Below are 19,404 nucleotides of genomic sequence, written 5' to 3' on the forward strand. Positions count from 1 at the left end.
GAAGCAGATTGACACATCTTTCTCCTGCGGAGCAGCTGGTGGGTTCAAACTGCCAACCTTTTGGTTAGCAGTTGAGTACTTTAGCCACTGTGCCACCAGGGCTACTGTTTGTTTTATAGGCCCATCTAATCTTTGACAGGTAAACTTTGGGAGTAGCTTCAGTTCTGAGTTAGCATGGTGTCAGAGTGTCTGTTAGACCAGTAAATCTGGTCTTTTTATGAATTTGAAATTTGTTCTACATTTTTCTCCAGTTCTGTCTGGGACCCTTTATTGTGATTCCTGTCAGAGTGGTTGGTGATGGTAGCTGGGCACTGTCTAGTTCTGGGCTCAGGCTGGTGAAGCCTGTGGTTCATGTGGTCCATTAGCCCTTTGGACTAATATTTTACTTGTGTCTCTGGTTTTCTTCATTCTTTGCTCCAAATGGGTTGGACCAATAAATGTATCTTAGATGGCCACTCACCAGCTTTTAAGACCCCAGGGGCTACTCACCAAGGTAGACTATAGAACATTTTCTTTATGAACTATGTTATGCCAATTGACCTAGATGTCCAGGTTAATTATCTTCTTGATACAGTTTGAAGGTCCTATCAGAGCTCTTAAAAATCCCTAGAAATATTGTGCTCATTCTGTATGTTTGGGGTGGGGTCCAGGAATTTGCATGTTTTACATGTCTTCCAGGTGATTCCAATGGAGGTGAATTATAGCCTTTTCCTGTGAGGTCTATGAAGGCCCTAGCACTAGGGTAGATAGATAGATATGACATCAAGAACTCAAAATCTATCAGGATAAGCAAAGACAAAAAAGATCTAATGCAATTAGGTAAGTGCTAAAATGGATGTAAGGAAAAAAGCTATATGTGACAATAGAATTTCTTTTACAAAGTGGGCCATCTTCTAAATGTAACTTGCTACATTAGAATAAGAGGGCATTGGTGGTTCAGTGGTAGAATGCTTGCCTTCCACGTGGGAAACCTGAGTTCTCAGCCAATGTACCTCATATGCAGCCACCACCTGTCTGTCAATGGAGGCTTTTGTGTTGTTATGCTCAACAGGTTTCAGCAGAGCTTCCAGACTAAGATGGACTAGAAAGAAAGGCCTGGTGATCCGCCTCCAAAAATTAGCCAGTGAAGAGCCTATGGATCACAACGGTCGGATCATAGGATCAGTTCACTATGAGTGGGGTGCTAACTCTACGGTGGCTACCAACAACAACAATACTGGAAGAATTTGTTATCTTAGAGGAATAGACTTCCTCATTTGCAAACTATGGATTGTTATTAGGTGCCACCAAGTCAGTTCCGACTCTTAGTGACCCTGTAGAACTGCCACATGGGGCTTCCAAGGAGCAACTGGTGGATTTGAACTGATGACATTTTTGGTTAGCAGCTGAGCTCCTAACCACTACACCACTAGGGCTCCAACTATGGGTTAGACCCATGTAATGGTTTTGCTTTAGTTTATACGCAGTTTGATGCTGCCATTAATACAAATAAATATCAGCTATTTATTTTACCCTTGATAGGTATGTTATCTTCCTCTAGTTTTGCAGATGATGCTCCTGTTAATGGTTTCCAAAGGACATTTTTGGCTTCCGTAGAATAGAATTGACATGCATGATAAGGTTAACCTCTCTCCATGAGAGTAACTTCAATGGGTGTTTTGATTATAGAATAGCTACTTGGATTTTACTTGTATGGATTTTCCTCTTCGGTAGGGCCCCTTCCTATAGGGGGTAGAGTGTAAAACACAATTTGTGGTTTATTATTATAAGTCACCTAAAAATACAGTGGAAATAATATGACTTTTAAAACTTAAAGATCTCATAAATGAATTTAGCCTTGAAAAAGTAGTTTTCGTAAAAGAATTTCTATCCCTGCCCCTGTGGTTCAGATAAGAAGCCCTGATTGCACAGTGGTTAAGTGCTCGGCTGCTAACCAAGATGCTGGCAGTTCAAACCCACCAGCCGCTCCAAGGGAGAAAGATGTGGCAGTCCGTTACCGTAAAGATCACAGCCTTGGAAATCCTATGGGGCAGTTCTACCCTGTCCTATAGAGACATTGGAGAATGACCCTGCCTGCTACCTGTTACCATTAAACACATCACTCCCATTCAAGCTCCTTACTGTGGCCTCCAAAACCCTGCCCATCTCTAACCTGACCTCATACCACCTCCCCCAACCCCCCAGTTCTGTGCTACCATTACAGTGAATTTTCTTTCACTTCCAAGCTCTGACCTTCCTCTGACTTTCACATTTGCTATTTTGGCAGCCTTGACCCCCTTTCCTTCTATTCTTTGTGTAACTAGGTACTGATAACTTCAGTTATTGCCTTAAATTCCACTTCTTTGGAGATAGCTTTCTTGACTGCTGTCTTTCCTTTATTCTCTCTGTATTCTCTATCTCAGGGCTTGTTTGTTTCCATTGTAAAACACCAGTTGCCGTTGAGTTGATTCTGATTCATGGCAACCTCATATGTGTCAGAGTAGAACTGTGCTCCAAAGGGTTTTCAATGGCTTCAATGCCAAAAGAAGATTGCCAGGCCTTTCTTTCAACAGGCCTCTGTGTGGACTTGAATCTCCAACCTTTCAGTCAGCAGCTGAGCACGTTAACTGTTTGCATCACTGTAACCCATTGCTATTTGTAATTGTTATTCTATGTTATTCCCCTCTAAAATATCAGCTTTGTGGGGATGGGGTTGTTTCTGTTTTTCTCACCTTTGAATCCCCAGCCCTTAGCATGGAGCCTAGCATGGAGCCTGATATATAATAAGCACTCAAAACCAGTTATTGATGAGTAAGTTTAACAAACATCTGTTGAGTGCTTACTGTGTACTCAGTCCTAGGAAATGGGTCACCTGACTTAATCCTCAGCACCCTCCTGAGATAAGTAATGATTATCTCCATTTAAAAGACAAACAAGTCCAGGGAAATTAAGTAACTTGCTCAAAAACACATATTTGGCTAATGGTAAAGACAGAATTTGAACCCAATTTTGGCTTTAAGTCCTGTGCTCTCTCCAAAGCTGGTCCTGTTAATACCTTACCAGAGCAATGTTCTAAGTCACTCAACCAAAGAAAGCTGTGGAGGGGAGTGAAGCCAGGAGAACAAAAGTTATAGATTCAGTTAACTGCCGTCCTCAGCCTGAGTAAGAGAACAGCTCCACAGAGGTCAGGCCAAGGAGAATTAGATTTAAGTGGTTAAATGTTGGATTTTAGGTTAGAAACCATATAATGAAGGATTTTAGTGGTGTGGGTTGTAAAATTTAAGTTCAAAATTGTATTTAGTAGTAATCAAGTCTGATTTTTTTTTTTTTTTTTGAAGATTGTTGTAACTAGCATAACAAGTTCCTGCAAGTTTGACAGAGTAGAACTGCTCCCTAGGGTTTTCAAGGAGTGGCTGGTGGATTCGAACTGCCCACCTTTTGGTTGGCAGCTGTAGCACACCATAGCTCCTAACTGCTGTGCCACAAGGGTCCCAACTTTGGCTAAAATTAAAAAAAAAAAAAAGAAAAGAAAGGTTCTAATCATTTTGTGGGCCATGAAGACTGGCCTTAGAAAGCCTTCTAACTTCTGGTTAAAGTGATTTGGTGGCTTAATTGCTTTGACTTGGGCTGTATTTTATTTTCTGGGGTCATTATTGTTTAGTTTATGTTTCAGAGAACTTTTAAGGGGATATTGCCATTTTTCTTTAGGCCTTTTTTTTTTTTTAATTCTATGAAACAGAAATTTTAAAACGCAGCACCTTGTTATCAAATACCGTGTGGTATCAGCATTTGAGGTTTCATGGAGCATGGAGCCGTATCATTAACCACTTTGAAACCCTGAGATACTTGAATCTGAGAAACGAATTGTGAAGCTATATTGCTTCAGAAGGCCCATTTCTGGACTAAAACTCTAATTTGTATGCCGAAGAGGGTGAGTTTATGGAGATGATTATAAATTCCCTTTACGTATTCCCTACTCAGTATTTTCCTATCCATAAAAATGATCAATTTCAACATATTAACTTGCCAGTTAATGAACAGGGAGTATTGGTGAGGGCTCCCTTAGTATTAACTCTGTAATAAGATTATTTATAAACTATAGTGATTTAAAAAATAAAATCAGTCATGTTCCTTTGCAGCAGGTCAGATATTCACTTGTAATTGGGACATGTTTATTGAATTGCTGTCTTAAGTGAGGTCTAGGGAAATTCTGAAACAGGAAGATAGACTGAAATAGAGACAGGTGGCAGTTTAAAGAGTAAGCATTCTAAAATTCTATGGAGTATGTCTGTGGCTCTCCTTTTCTACTTTCATGATAGATATTGTTAGTCACCTTGGTTTAATCCTTTCAAATAAATTAGTTAGCTTACAGAAAATTCCTCCAGATGACTTAATGCTCTTTCAGATCTCCCTACTCTCCAGAAACCCAAGTTGCCCAAAATGGCAGAAATGAACTCATTAGGCATTTTTTCCCCTAACGTGGCTGACCAGTAGGTGGCATTGCCTGCTCTGGCTGCTACCTCAAGCCCATTTTCTTCTGTGAACCTGAATAGCAAATCAGGTATTTGTTATATTCTTATCATTCTTTCTGATTTATCCCAGTCTGATTTTTGAGCTCATATTTTCATCTGTGCTCCCACTAACAACAGCCCCTTGAGAGCTAAAGTGTCTTTGATATCCAGAAAGCTTCTCAGAACCTTGGGGTTTATATCATTTGGTCGTGGAGAGTATTCAGAGCGAAAGCCTGATTCTACAAAACGAACCAAGGTTCCTGTAGACCTGAGAGGCGAAGAAATGACTGAGCACTGAAGTGCTGCAAAGGTGATTATGGTTAATATCCTGTGAAAGTTATAGATGGCTTCATACCAAGCATAAAATTAAATAGGTACATTAAAAACTTTCAAATCTCATTCATAACTTCAGAACTTTTAAATAAGTTTCAGGCAGTTAATTGTGAATTCAGTTGTTCTTTGCTTGAATAAATATTAACAAGTTGAGCTTCTTTTAGGCAGCTCTTCTTTGCATTTAGTAAACAATCTTATGTGACTTGTTCATGCTGTGAGGAGACCTTGTCTGTACTGAGATAAAATTCTGGCCAGATATTGATTTGTATATTACTATTTCAACAACTGTTACTTCAATGAACTTTTTCCTCTTTCTGATATTTTTTATCTTTAAGTAACTTACTGATCTTTTGAGGTACAATACTTTGTCTTTATCATAGGATATTTCCTCTTATTTATTGTGTATTAGCCGTATAGTTCCTGATGTTGCTTGGGAAACTCATTAACTATAGCTAAATGACACTTGTTAGAAACAATTAAATAGGTACATTAAAAACCATCAAATCTCATTCATAGCTCCAAAAGTTTTTGAAATAAGTTTCAAGCAGTGCATTGTGAATTGCTCTTTGCCTGAATAAATAAGACAAGTTGAGCACCAAGAGATTTTTATGTTGGAATTTTAATAGTTTTCTGTAATTATAATAATACAGAACTGGCTTTCTGATAGACCACACTACTCATTCTACATTACACAGACTATGTGATTTCCCGCTGCTGTATGAAGCAGAGTTACCCATGAGAGAAGCAGCTGATCACAAATTAACACCCTCAATTTGGAATAATTGTCTTTTCGCTTTATAACTGGTCTTGGTGTAATGGAGGCTCATGGTGAGAATAGCAAAGATGAAATGCAAAAGCAAAGGGGAAGTCAAAAGAAATCAATGACTTCTAGAGAATTTACTGTCTACTGAAAAAGGTCCTTGGGTGCACAAATGGTTTGTGCTCAGCTGAGTAACTAAAGGTTGGCAGTTTGAACCCACCCAGTGGCACCGCAGAAAAAAGCCTGTCAATCTGCTTCCCTAAAGATTAAAAAAAAAAAAGAAAAACCATTGCGGGCTAGTTGATTCCGACTCATAGTGACCTTAAAGGACAGAGTAGAACTGCCTCATAGGGTTTCCAAGGAGTGCCTGGGGGATTCAAACCACTGACCTTTTTGTTAGCAGCCGTAGCTCTTAACCACTACACCACCAGGGTTTCCCCCTGAAGATTACAGCCAAGAGAACCCTATGGAACAGTTCTGCTCTGTAAAACGTGGAGTCACCATGAGTCAGGATTGACTGGACGGCAACAGGCATACTTCCTGAGGGAGTCCCTGGGTGGTGTAGACAGTTACTGCACTTGGCTGCTAACTAAAAGTTTGGAGGTCTGAGTCTACCTACTGGTGCCTCAGAAGAAAGATCTGATGATCTACTTCTGAAAAACCAGCCATTAAAAATTCTATGAAGCATGGTTCTATTCTGACACACATGGTGTTGCCGAGTTAGAATTGACATGACAGCAACTGGGTATATCTGCTGAAAAGCCCAGTTTTAAGCACTAATTTCATTTTAAATGTCCAAATTCTTCATGATGTTTTGATAAAAAGGCTTTCATCATCTCCAGAGCTTAGGGCTTGGTTCCAGAAATAGCATGGACAATTAGAGGATGAATGACAGACTTGAACTATTGTTAGATTTCTTAACATAACTGATTTGGGGCTCATTTACACACTCTTGTTTGTTTTCTCTGTCCACAATGTTTTTTTAGATATGACATGTATCTCCCAATTGGGCTTGAATTTCAGTAGCCCGTGAGAGGCCATACTCTCCTGATAGGCAGTCATAGGAGCCTATCTATGTGTTACATATTTTTTTTTTTTTGGCATCTGGAAGATTATGGCTCATCTCAATTTCTACTTTGAGCATCAGTCTCAATTGCCATTGAGAGAGTGTCTCTCCTGATTGATGCTCTTGGACCTCTCATTTTCCCTTGGACCCTCTAAACCAAATTTTATATAAATCATCCTATTAGCTAGGATTCATTTAGAAAGAATAGAATCTGCTCTAGTGATTTTAAGCAGAGAGGGACTTATAATAGATTATTAAAAGGGCCCCCAAATTGTTAGAAGAGCTGAAGAGAAGTCTCTAACCTGAGAAGGCAGACACTAAGATGAGTTTCCAAAGCCTTGCTATCAAAATCGGCTGCTCAGGGAACTATGGAGTCACTGGGAGGTGCAAATGGTTAATACATTTAGCTGCTAACATAAAGATGGGAGGTTCGAGTCCACCCACAGGCATTGGATCAGAAGGATCTGGCAATCTACTTGTGAAAAATGAGCCACTGAAACAAACCCGTATGGAGCACAGTTGTACTCTGACACACATAGGATCGCTAAGAGTGGGAATTAACTCAATGGTATCTGGTTTTTGGAGGGTTAAGGGAACTGCTGCTCTGGCCAGGAAGCTGTTCCTGCTAAATCAGTGCCAAATCTGGGGCCATGCCACTTCTGCTCTGGTCTGTACCAGCAAGAACGATGCCACATGCCCTGCCTCTCGCACCACTAACTTAGCTCTGAATTTAAGTCTTGAGTGCATATGACTGGCAGGACTTAAATCATATCCGGAACCAGTAGCTGTGAGGGAAACTGGCAAAGGTTGTTTTGTTTTCTGCCTCTTTAGTATAAGACCCTTTACTTTACCAAGCGTGATGCCCTTCTCCAGTGTCTGGTCCCTCTTGACAACGTGTCCAAAGTATGCGAGATGAAGTCTCACCATCCTCGCTTCTAATGAGCATTCTGGCTATACTTTCTCTAAGACATATTTCTTCTTCTGGCAGTCCATGGTATATTCAATATTCTTTGCCAACACCATAAAAGCATCAATTCTTCTTTGGTCTTCCTTATTCATTGTCCAGCTTTTGCATGCATATGAGGTGATTGAAAATACCGTGCCTTGGATTAGGTGCACCTTAGTCTTCAAAGTGAGATGTTTGCTTTTTAAGTTTGGGTGAACCTGAAATCTTTGCTTTGTGGTTTAGGTGAAAGTTTACAGAGCGGATTAGCTTCTGATTTAGCAATTTATACACAGATTATTCTGTAACATTGGTTGCAGTCCCCACAATGTGTCAGCACTCTCCCCATTTCCACCTTGGGTTCCCTGTTTCTTTTTGCCCAGTTTTCCTGCCCCTTCTGCTTTTTGGCAAATGTTGCCCTTTTGGTCTCATTCGGTTGATTGTTCTGAGGAGCATGTTCCTCCTGGGTGTTATTGTTCACTTTATAGGCCTGTGTTTTACGTGGCTGAAAGATGACCTCTGGGAGCATCTTCAGTTGTAAGTTAGAAGGGTGTGTCATTTGATTTCTTGACTGCTGCTTTCATGGACGTTGATTATGGATCCAAGTAAAATGAAATCCTTGATAAATTTAACATTTTCTCTGTTTATCATGTTATTGCTTATTGGCCCACTTGTGAGGATTTTTGTTTTCTTTATGTTAAAGTGGAGAGGGTCAGTGAAAAAGAGGCAGATGGATAGACACGTGGCTTCAACAATGGGCTCAAATATACCTACTATTGTGAGGATGGTACAGGACTGGGCAACATTTTGTTCTGTTATACATTGGGTCACTATAAATCACAGCTGACTTGACCGCACCTAACAACGTAAACAACACAGTGTAAGAAGGCATAACGCAAGGAAACTGGAATACATGTTGAGCGTGCCAATCTACAATGTTTGTTGCTACCAAATAGTCTATATTTAACAGTCACACCAACCCAAACATACTTTCCAATTTGGTAAAAACCCATCCAGCCTTTTGTGGCATGACGCCCAAGTAGCTAGCCAGAACATATTTATATAGATTAGTAAACTATTTTTTCTTTATCTGCGCAACCGTGCTTTCCTTTGATACCAAATTGGTAGTATAATGGATAAGAAATAGCTAACATCGTCTTTGCTTGAGGCTTATGGCAAAGTTGATGAAAAGAACTACTGGACATAGGACCAAACAATATAACCCAAGCAGAGACTATTGCCTCAAGACAAAACCATCTGCATTAGAGGATTTTATTTTTGGAGACATCAAGTAAAAGTAAGCTTCAAGATTAATTGTTGAGTTGTGTAGTATGAGGCAAGTTGTTTGGACACTCCTCTCTCCACATTTCTGTGGAGCTTTGGTGATATGGCACCATCAGGGCTGCTTTCATCTGGAACTCAGCAAGTGGGAAACCATCCACTGTGTTTTTATTTCAGTTGTATTTTACTTCTCTTATTGGATGATTGAGGCCTTCCAATTTTCTTACTTTTCCTTTAAAAAAATCCTTTGTTCCTAGCAAATGATCATTACCTTGAAAGAATTTTATTAAGCTAACTTCATTATTATAGGAGTGCCTGGATGGCTCAGTGGTTAAGAGCTACGGCTGCTAACCAAAAGGTTAGCAGCTCAAATTCATCAGCTGCTCCTTGGGAACCCTATGGGGCAGGTCTACTCTGTCCTACAGGGTCACTATGAGTTGGGATTGATTCAATGGCAGTGGATTTTGGGTAGCACAAATGGCTAAGCACTCAGCTACGAACCAAATGTTGATCATTTGAATCCACCCAGAGATGCCTAAAAAAAAAAAAGGACTTGGCGATCTACTTCCTGAAGATCACAGGGATTGAAAACACTGTGAAGTACAGTTCTACTCTGACATACACGTGGTCACCATGAGTTGGAATTACTTGTCAGCAACTGTTTTTTTTCTCCATGTTATTATAGAGGATCTCAATGCAAAGGCTATAGAAAAATCACATTAGGGAATGAATAGGCTGTTGTGTCCATGCCAAAGCATCTTCTCAATGAATTACATATTTACTTTCCAAATTGGATTTTACAAGCGATGCTAAACGATAGTGATATTTCCTTTTATTCATTCTAAGGTCGGATTTAAATGCATGCTTATTTTTCTTTCGTTCTTTTAGTCACTGACTCTTAATGAGTATAATTTTGTCCATGATTATTTGATTGGTGAGGCACTAGTTCAGCCATTCTCATAATAGATGTTTTCTTTTTTGTTTTCAAAATTGTAGATAATATAATGGCATTTCTTTTAAACATTGTATACATTGAGATATCCGTGTTGCTGTAAATTTCTTGGCTCTAAGATATAAAGGTAGTTATGTAAGTAAAATATCATTGCTATATCACTTGAGGTACGACAGAACAAGGCTTGCACTTAGAGTTTAATTTTGACAAGAAAATTTGTGGGATGTATAACATTTTCAGTTTTTGGAAAATTCTGGGGTTTTCTAAGCCTATCCCTTTGCAGCGTGGTGGTAGAGCCTTCCACATATTATAGGCTTGGATTCCTCTTGTTTTCTTTCCAATTCTTTCATATTCTGTAACAGGTGAAATTGTTAATTCATGTAAATATATCAAATTAAGTAATACATTGAAGAATGATAGAGCAAAATGGCTCACAATGAGAGATAATATTGCATAATGATTAAGAAAAAAGGGCTGGAGTTGTACAGACTTGGGTGCCACACCAGCCACAGCTCGGATAAGCTGCTTAACTTCTCCAATATTTCATTCCTCATCTTGAACATGAGGAAAATACCTTCTTGTTGTAAGGTTCTTGAAAGGATTATATTAATCTACCTAACACACTTAGCATAGTACCTGGCACATAGTAAATATCTAATAAAATTATTATTGTATTGATACTATTCCAGGCAGAGATTGAGTTTTCAAAAGCTGTAAGAGAGGATTTTGAATAGGATGGCAGCTAGCTACCAAACCAAACCAAACCAAACCCATTGCCTTCAAACTGATTCCAACTCATAACGACCCTATAAGACAGAGTATAACTGCCCTGTAGGATTTCCAAGGAGTGGCCGGTGGATTTGAATTACCGACCTTCTGGTTAACAGCTGCGCTCTTAACTGTTGCTCCACCAGGGCCCCAGCAGCTAGCTACATGTACCTAATCTGCCTTCCATCACTTTCCCATTTAAATTACCTTGAAATATACTGAAAACTAGAATATTGACAGCAACAGTCTGCTCCATTTTAAAAAGAAATTCCGCCAGTGAAATACAGATAAAAGATAAATTTTCATGAAAAAATAAATTACCAAAATTGATTCAACATGAGTAGAAAACCTGAATAGTTCAATAATGATCAAGGAATTTTCCCCTAAAATGACTCTATATGCAGATAGTTAGAAAAGGTGAGTTTTTAAGTTTTAGAAACAGATAATTCTGTTTTATGATTCCTATTTTATAGAAACCATCCACAATGCATAGAGGCGTCCTGCCAAAATTATATCAATTAATTTACATACGTAGCTTGAGGTGCATCTGATACAAATGATAAAATTTTTGAATGCTTGAATAAAGATTTGGATACAAAGATGATCACCCTGGCGTTATTTATGGAAACAGAATACTGGAAATAATCCAAATGTCCAAGCATGATGGAAAGTGTTAAAATGTTGTTTTCAAAAGACATTTAGTACCATGAGAAAATGTTTATAGTCCAATATTTAGTAAAAAAGAAGACCACATAAGTTTATACTCAGCAGGACCCCCTTTTGTTAGCAAAAAACATAAACAAAAGGTAATAGTACCAATCTCTTCATAAGCAATGTCAATTTTATGATATTTTTCATGCTTCCATTTCTATAACCACTGCCTTATTTTTATTGTTCCTTTTCCTATTTTATAGAAACTGTTGCAATGCATAGAGGTGTCATGCCAAAATTACATCAATTGATTTACAAATGTAGCATAAAGCTCATCTGATACAAAATGATAAAAGTTTTGAATAAAACATGGGTTGTAAAATAGTGGGTGACTTTTGTGTTCTCCTTTGTGTCTTTGTCTATTTTCCATATTCTCTAAAATGATTATGTATTACTTTTTTAATCAGAAAAGGAACAGTATTAAAGATAAAGCAGTGGTTATAGAAATGGAAGCATGAGAAAGATCATAAAATTGATATTATTTATGAAAACAGAGTGGTTAGACAATTTCACTTGGCTAACTTTGTCTTCAGTAAGCTTTGGGAGATTTATCTTTTAATTTTCCTCCTTTTCATTTTATATATATATTTATTTATTTATTAGCAATAAATTTCATCTACTTGATGCTGTGGTGAATGCTCAGTCTGAAATACAGCAGTATTTTCTTGGTGATGTTTTAATGTTGATGGGCTTTCTGTTTTAATTTTTTTTTTTGTCTGCTTCCCATAAAGTTATAAAAATGGAAGGAGGCTGGTTTACTGAAAATTCGACAAGCAACTTGTACCAAAAGTTTAAAGCATGTACAAATAAATCCAATAAGTAAACTAGAAAATACTGTTGGAATTTTTAAAAATATAATTTAATACAATGAACAGGAAAATTTTTAAAATTTTTATTGTGCTTTAAGTGAAAGTTTACAAATCAAGTCAGCCTCTCAGACACCTTGCTATATAATCCTAATTGCTCTCCCCCTAATGAGACAGCACATTCCCTCCCTCTGCTCTCTCTTTTCGTGTCCATTTGGCTAGCTTCTAATCCCCTCTGCCCTCTCATCTCCCCTCCAGACAGGAGGTGCCAACATAGTCTCATGTGTCTACTTGATCCAAGAAGCTCATTCTTCACCAGTATCATTTTCTGTCCCATTGTCCAGTCCAATCCCTGTCTGAAGAGTTGGCTTTGGGAACGGTTCCTGTCCCCTTGGCCAACAGAAGGTCTGGGGACCGTGACCACCAGGGTCCTTCTAGTCTCAGTCAGACCATTAAGTCTGGCTGGTCCTTTTACAAGAATTTGGGGCCTGCATCCCACTGCTCTCCTGCTCCCTCAGGGGTTCTCAAACAGGAAAATTTTGTATGCTAACTTGGATTTTATGTTTCCCACCTAACAAATAGAATTTAGAGCTAATAGGGTACCTCCCTTCATACAATAGACAATACTATGTGAAAAAATTAAAAAAAAAATTTTAGACTTTATTAATTTTTATTCCACCCATCTCAGGCCCCAAAGAAATTTCATCTGGAAGGATTCTGCAGCATTTATGCTCCATTTTGCTCTTAGTTTTAACAGATAATATTCTCTTCACTGTGTGAGATCGTTATAACATTCTCCACTCTTACACATCTTTTAAAATCCATTTGTATTACTTGAATTTCAGAATCATTTAGTATTATAAGAATTAATCAAAGATTCTATTAGGAATTTGTGTATAATATTGGTCTCATTAAATCGTATTAATTAAATTTTAGTGACAATGTTTTTTTTGTTTTTCAATGTTAATTTTAAATATTGCTTTGTTGAAAGAAGAGAAAGAAGAAAATAACATAGTAATTAATAAAATATTCAAGTTCTAAAAATATTGTGGAAAGAAAAAAAATCACTTGAAATTTTAATACCCAGATATCAAACCAAACCAAACCAAACCCGTTGCTTTCAAGTCAATTCTGACTCATAGTGACTCTATAGGTTAATATTTGGTGTGCGTACTTTCAGTTGGATTCCCATTTACTTATATATTTTGACAAATTGGGATCATACTCTCTATTTTTTTTAGATTCTGATTTTTTTCATTCAAAAATACAGAGTATTTCTGATGTCATAAATGTTCTTCTACAACATGATTTTGATGATTCCATATTATTCCATCTGATAACTCTATCATAATTTATATATGCAGAAAGTTTAGGTTTTTAAAATCAGCTTATTGGTATTATAAAGAGCACGGTGATAGAGTTTTTCTTTTTCCCTTTAAAGGGATATAAGACCTTTCCAAGACACACACACACACACACACACACACACACACACACACAAGACCCAGCAATTTGGTATCAAAAAAAGGTGATTTTAAAAATTATTTATTTTATCTAAAAACTTTGAGGTGTAAAACAAAAGACTTGATTTTTGGTGTATTTTTGTAATTTATAGACTAGGAAGGAAGAGAAATAGAAAAATGTAAAAGAGAATAATTGACTGTAAGGTATATCAGAGAAAGGAACTAATTGGGAAGAATGACGTGGTAGGCAAACTTCTAGGATGGTCCCAAAGATCCTTGCCTCCTGGTATACGTACTCTTGTGTAATCTCCTCCCCTTGAATGAGTTGGACTTAGTGACTTGCTTTTAGGCAACAGAATTTGCCAAAGGTTGTCATTTCTGTGATCAGATTACATAAGATTGTAACTTCCATCTTGCTAACAGACTCTATTGCCTTCTTGGCTTGATGCTTTGATGAAGCAAACTTCCATGTGAGAGAGGCCCACGTGTCAAGGAACCGAGGGCAACCTCCAACCAACAAATATGAAGAACTGAGGCCCTTAGTCTCGTAGTTTATGAGGAACAAAATGCTGCCAACAATGACTGAGTGAACTTGGGAAGTCGATCCTGCTCCCATTTTGGAAGTTGAGCTTTGAGATGAGTTTTTAGACCCTGATGGACATCTTGACTGTGAGTGGCCATGAAGCAGAGGGCCCATACAAGTCTTTCATGGATTCCTGACCCACAGAAACTGTGAGATATTCCATGTGTGCTGCTTTTAGCCATTAGATTGTGGGGTAATTTTTTTTTAATGTAGCAATAGATAATAATACAGATTTGGATAGAAGGAAGGGTAAGAACAAATTCAAAGACCGTAAAAAAGATGCTTCAACTGAAGATTATAGGAAACATGGCAACGTTTTCTTTTTCAGAGCATTTTACGCTAATGGCTGACAGTTGCTGCATTTTCCTTTTACAATTATTTTTAAACCACTTAATTTTTTTTGTAAAAAAGTTAACAAGGAAAAGTTCAAAGAAAAAAAAAGTGCAGGTAATTACTACCCAAATATAACTAATTATTATTTTGTTGTACATTTTCTAGCCCCCCCCCTTTTTTTTTTCCTACAAAATCAGGATTATACTCTAATAATGTTTTGTAACCTGGCTTCTGACCTAGCCACACAGTACAAACATTTTCACTGCATATTCTTCCACAACATCTTTTAATTGCTGCATAGCTGTATGATGTATATATGATATATCACAATTTATTTAACCAAGCTCCTATCAGACACTTAATACTATATTTCAATAAATGATATTTGGACTCTCCCAGAAAATCCATGTTACATGATGATGGTTGTGATTTGCTTCATGCCTTGCTTTATCTCAAAGACATAAGTGGTGCATTTTTAAAGGAGGGCATAATTGTTAAAGCCTGTTCCCCCAGGCAGGCTGCACATTACTCCCCAAGAGTCTCATCAGGGCCATTTTTCCCTGTGTTAGGTGAAAGGCCTTAGATAATTGAACCAAAATGAGAAAATGACTGACTCATGGATGTAAGCTTGGGAAGTGGTGATCTAAGATCACATCATTTAAATAAAACTTTGGACTCCAGGGGAAAAGTAGTCTTTAGGAATTTAGCTGATATAAAGCCATGGAGACATGTTAGAAAAAAATACCTGCCTCCATCTGCTTAGTAGAGCTGGAAGGATTAAGCAGATGGCCTATGTACGTAGGTCCCACTGTGGGCACTAGAACCAGCAGGGACACATGTTTGTGACCTTCGTTTTCATCATTTGACAAAGAAGTAGTGTACATGTGATATTTTCTACTTTCTTCCTTCTGATTGTTAACCTTGTCTTCTCTGTTGTCTAAAATCAGTTTCAAAACAGATGCTTAAACATTAAAAAAAAAAAAAAAAAAAACTGCTTATCAGAATTTCCCAAATAACTATCTTCTTAAATATTTCATACTATACTTCATGGGGTTTTGGCAAGTTGTTTTTTAATTCAAGCTGGAAGTAAAATTGCCAACAACTGAAAAAATGCTAAATTCATGTCTTCTTTCCTTATCTCCAAACATATCTCATTAAACGTAGGAAATGATTTAGCAAAATATGGATAGTAGTATATCTGATGCATTGTTTTCCTTTAGAACCTTGATGATATGTTAACACCTCCTTTCAATGCTAAGATTCTGTGATTTTATGATTTCATTATTAACAGTTGTTAGAAAAATCACTGGGTGACATCTAGCCCTTGGGTTAATGGTTTTCATTCCTCTCTGATCACTCCTCAATTCTAATGAAGTCTCCCCCCCCTTTTTTTTCTCATTCAAAAATTTATGTACATATTGTTTTGTGACAACCACAATCCCCACAATGATGACAGCATGCTCCCCCTTTCTGCCCCGGGTTCCCTGTGTCCATTCATCCAGTTCCTGTCCCTTCCTGTCTTCTCGTTTGATTTTGGACAGGAGTTGCCCATTTGGTCTCATATATTTGATTGAACTAAGAAGCACATTCCTCACATATATTATTTTTTTATAGGGCTGTCTAATCTTGTCTGGAAAGTGGGCTTCAGGAGTGGTTTCAGTTTTGAGTTAGAAGAGTGTAGGGGGCATAGTCTTGGGGGTTCCTCCAGTCTCTATCAGACCGGTAAGTCCAGTCTTTTTTTGTGAATTTGAATTCTGTTCTACATTTTTCTCCCTTTCTGTTCAGGACTGTCTCTTGCGATCCCTATCAAAGTGGTTGGTGGTGTTAGCCGGGCACCATCTTGTTCTTCTGTGAAGTCTCCCTTTCTGTATCTCTTTCCATGTAAGCTGACACTGTGTCCACACAAGAGATCCTGCTGATTATTTCAGATGGAATTTGGAGTTTGAAGGACCTCAGGGTACTTTTCCCAGATGCATAGTTCTGGACTCTTTGTCCCAGACCAGAAGTTCTTCTCACTCCCAAAAGCTTTGAGGCGATGGCTTTATTTTATTGGTGTTCTACGCATCTCAATTGCGAAAATTTTTGGGTTTCTTCCAGGGAAATGTACTATATGAAGTGAAAAGATTTTTGTAGTGCTATACATATCTGTGAGAGCCCTGGTGGCACAGTGGTTAAAAACTTGGCTGCTAACCAGAATGTCAGCTGTTTGAGTCTACCAGCCATTCCTTGGTAAACCCTGTGGAGCTCTGCTGGCATAGTGGTTAAGAGCTACAGCTGCTAACCAAAAAGATCAGCAGTTGGATCCACCAGCTGCTCCTTGGAAACCATTTGAGGCAGTTCTACTCTGTCTGATAGGGTTGCTATGAGTCAAACCCATAGCAGTGGGTTTGGTTTTGGTTTCTATGTAAGAATTCTGGTGGTGTCGAAGGAATGTCTGACCTCTAATTACATCAGAATTCCCATAATGCTAGATATCAAGTGAAGCTGACCATGCATTTCTAGTCAGAACTGAAACTGATATAAATCCTAGGTGTGTGTTTCAAAAAAGAGCTTTCAAGCTGGAAAATAAAACTCAAATATTTGAAGTTGGTAGGAAGGCAGAGATCAGAAAAGGAGAATTGGAAATGAACAAGATTTCTCTCTATTTAAGAAAAGTTAATCACCAGCTAGTCGGGGGTGGGGGGGGCAGGGGGGGAATTAAAAAAAAGAAAAAGAAAAAAATCAGGTTGGTGCGGGATGGAGTGGAAATACCCAATTTTCATTATGTTTTATTTCCATGGGAAAAATATAAGCATTTTTTGAATTAAGTAAGCATATCAGACATTGGAAATGAGCCTTCATATAAACTCTGCTCCTTTGATAATCCAGAGAAGGTCTTGGACACTCAGACTCTGTACCCGATAAGCCTGTAGCTGAGCCATATCAAAGGAGCCCTGGTGGTGCGATGGTTAAACACTCGACTGCTAACCAAAAGGTTGGCAGTTTGAACACACCCAATGGCTCTGAGGAGAAAAGACCTTGCCATCTGTTCTTGTAAACGTAGTTGTTGAGTGCCATTAAGTCAATTCTGACGCAGAGGGACACTATATGACAAAGTAGAACCGCCCCATAGGTAAAAAAATCTCTAGGGGGCAATTCTACTCTGTCACATTGAGCCGCTATATGGAGCAGTTCTATTCTGTCACACTGGATCACTATGGTAAAAAATCGACAAGATAGCACCTAACGAGCAGCTACATCATGTGCCTGGCCTATCTCTTTTCCCTTCTAATCCCTCCTGCTGAAATATTTCCCACAAATATCCATTTTCTTTTAACTTCAAAAATCATTTATTGAGCACCTATTGCATATATCTACATTTTGCCATATGATGAAGAATGTAAAGGTGAATAATGTATGATTCCTGCCATCAGAGAACCCTAACCCTGAGACCTAATCCTTTCTAACACTAACCCTAAACTCTGGACTAGAAGGTGGAACCTCATTGCTTGTTCTAAACATCATTCTCACAGCCCTGAAGTTTCTTTCTCTTTTACCCAGTACTCTATTAGCTGCTGTCTGTAATTTTGTTACTACTTTTCACTACAAGACATAAATTGTCCTTCCTGTCCCCTCTGTACACATTTCCCCCACTCAGGCTTTTTTCTTGTCTTTATCTATTCGGTAAATTTGAAAAACAGGAAATCGGTGGTTCAGAGGTAGAATTTTGACCTCCATACAGAGGCCCAGGTTTAATGCCCAGCCAACGCAACTTATGCACAGCCACCACTATGTCAGTGGCGTCTTGCGTATTTCTATGATGCTGAACAGGTCTCAGTGGAGCTTCCAGACTAAGACAGCATAGGAAGAAGGGCTTGGTGATCTACTTCCAAAAATCAACGAATGAAAACCCAGTTTTCAATATGGGGATCATAATGATCTGATCCCCAACTGTTCTTGGGTGTGGCGTAGGATGGGGCAGCATTTTGTTCCACTATGCATGGGGTCCCCACGAGTCAGGGACCAACTCGACAGCAGCTGACAACAACAAATATGAAAAATAATAAACTTTACTTAAGATTTTTATCAAAAAGGTATTTAACTGAAAAAAATTATGTCAAATTTATATCTTAATAAGTTTAGGAGTTCCCTGAGAACACAGTAATTGAAAGTCTACATTTAAAATCAAATTTGAAATTAAAACATAAGATACGTAAATGTAAATGATATCCTCAATTGCTATAAAGAGAATTGTGAGCTCTTAAGTATTGGGACTTGTAAAAACGGCCTGGGGGAGGTGTCTGACCTCCTGCAACCCCTTAAGGGGGAAGGAGAACCAAGACTAACAGTCCTAGGCTGATTCCTATGAGATGAGGGTCAGACAAGCCTCCTCTGTCTGCCATATTTACTAATTCTGACACCAACCATTCCTCCCATAATACTCTCAACTTTTCTGCTGGGTTTGACAATTCATTGCAATGGCCACACAGAACTTAAAGACCATACTCATGATTATGGGGTTTATTAGGGAAGTAACAGGTTAAAATTCAGGCTCAGGAACACTCAGGATACAGTTCTTCCATTAGGAGAGCCGCTTCCCAGGCGTGCTGGCAGGCATGCTTCTCCCTGGCCCTCAGCTTTCTCTCTCTGGGGGCCAGGAAGCCCACCGCGCCATCTCCTGCTGTCAGGTGTCTCCTGCCACTGTTTCTCAGCAGCTTCAGGGTTACAGCTTGCTCTCTCTCTTGGTCTCTTGCTTCCAGGAGTCTTTTAGCTCAGGAATCGCCAGTCCAAAGGACTCACTCTCTGCTCCTGGCTTTTCTTCCTTGGTGGTGGTAGGATCCTTCTCTTGCTCTGGAATTGGCTCTTTTTTAAGGCAAAACTGACCAATCCCCTTGGTGGGCCACAATTACCTTATCACACAGTCACCTGGGCGGGA

The sequence above is a fragment of the Elephas maximus genome, chromosome 3 (genome assembly GCF_024166365.1).
Source record: "Elephas maximus indicus isolate mEleMax1 chromosome 3, mEleMax1 primary haplotype, whole genome shotgun sequence".
Taxonomy (NCBI): Eukaryota; Metazoa; Chordata; class Mammalia; order Proboscidea; family Elephantidae; genus Elephas; species Elephas maximus.